Source organism: Cyphomyrmex costatus, unplaced genomic scaffold (genome assembly GCF_001594065.2).
Source record: "Cyphomyrmex costatus isolate MS0001 unplaced genomic scaffold, Ccosl1.0 scaffold123, whole genome shotgun sequence".
Classification (NCBI taxonomy): domain Eukaryota; kingdom Metazoa; phylum Arthropoda; class Insecta; order Hymenoptera; family Formicidae; genus Cyphomyrmex; species Cyphomyrmex costatus.
The window spans coordinates 3,552,668-3,554,173 of NW_017275207.1; positions in this window are offsets into that span (position 1 = coordinate 3,552,668).

Sequence of the window (1,506 nt, forward strand, 5' to 3'; positions counted from 1 at the left end):
GCGAGAGGTATTTGAGAAATGCGATTGGCGCAGGTCGGGTTACGAAGCCACGGGAAGAATGTGCAATTGCAGTGGGTCAAAAAATGACCTGAATCGACCAGCCCAATGCATTGGAGCAAGCTTGACGATCGTCGGACCGCGCCGTCCAAACTTCGTCAGCCGGTTGAATTTTTTTATACGCTACAGAAGTAGAGCATGCGAAGTAAAAACCGGGTATGTAGCCACCGGAACTGCAGGATTTATCACGAACGCGACTGCGCGCATACGCACAGTCTGCTCTCGAGCTGTGCAAACTCAGAATTTTTCGCGATTGAGCTGTCTGCATAGTTTTAAAAATTTCCTATAACAATTTTTTCTTCTATAAAAATTTTTTATGCTATCAGAGAGAAAATCTTTTTTTTTTAAACTTTAATGACTTTTGCAAACTGAAAAGCTAATATACAATAATACATAACTATTATGCATATATATATGTATATATATATATATGTTGTAATCGGCAGCTGTTATTGCTATACAAAGTATTCCGTAAAGTAATTTCTATATCACCAAATATTATATAAAACATAATGTATTGCGAAAACACAAAAATTTTCTAAAATAAATAATTAAAATTTAATAAAAGTTAATATTTTTTTATAACTTTAAATATTAATATGTCTTCAAAATATTATATTTTAGATATAATTTAATTTCTACAATTTGTCATTGATAACTATTTATTTAATTGATTAATCCAATTAGTTTTCTCCGTCAAAAGATAAATCAGTTTTCATAATCATTCGCGAATAATTAATTTAAAACTTAATTGACAACTTAGACTAAAATTACACCAGTTATATATGTATATATATTATTCAAATTTAATCATTGACAACTAGCGCAGAATAATTAAATAAATCTTTGAAAATAATCTTGACATAATTTTGTCAACAAAAAATGTGTTCTAAATTTTCACTTCAATTGAAGCTTCAAATGTGATCGTTCTAAATTTTAAAATGTATACTAATATTGTTTAAACTTTGTGTACTAGTCTGTGATAAACATTTTTATTGCAATTTGTCCAGAAAAATAAATAGACCAAAGAAGAGAAAAAGAAGAGATCAGCCATTGATCACAAAATTCGTTTTACACAGTAAACCGACGAACTGCGAAATAGCTTAAATTTCCTTGATCCAAATTGGCTCACGAGTTCTGTCCTTTTTTTTCTCTCTTAGCCATTTTTCTTTCATCTTTAGAGTTATATGTTAAGCGGATATTGCAGTATAATGTGTGATCGATTTAAGTACAAAGCAAACTCATCGTCGTGGCACTGTAAATGTGAATAAAATTTCCCAGTTTCAAACTTTTTCAATTAAAGCATTCCTTACTGATGACAGGAATATTTAATCTGACTTTCTGATAAGAAATAACTAGTAGTAGAAATTTTAAGTTTTAAATTAAGTTTTTTTGATAAATATTTCAAGTTTTTGATGAAATTATTACAATTAAATCCAGACTATTCAA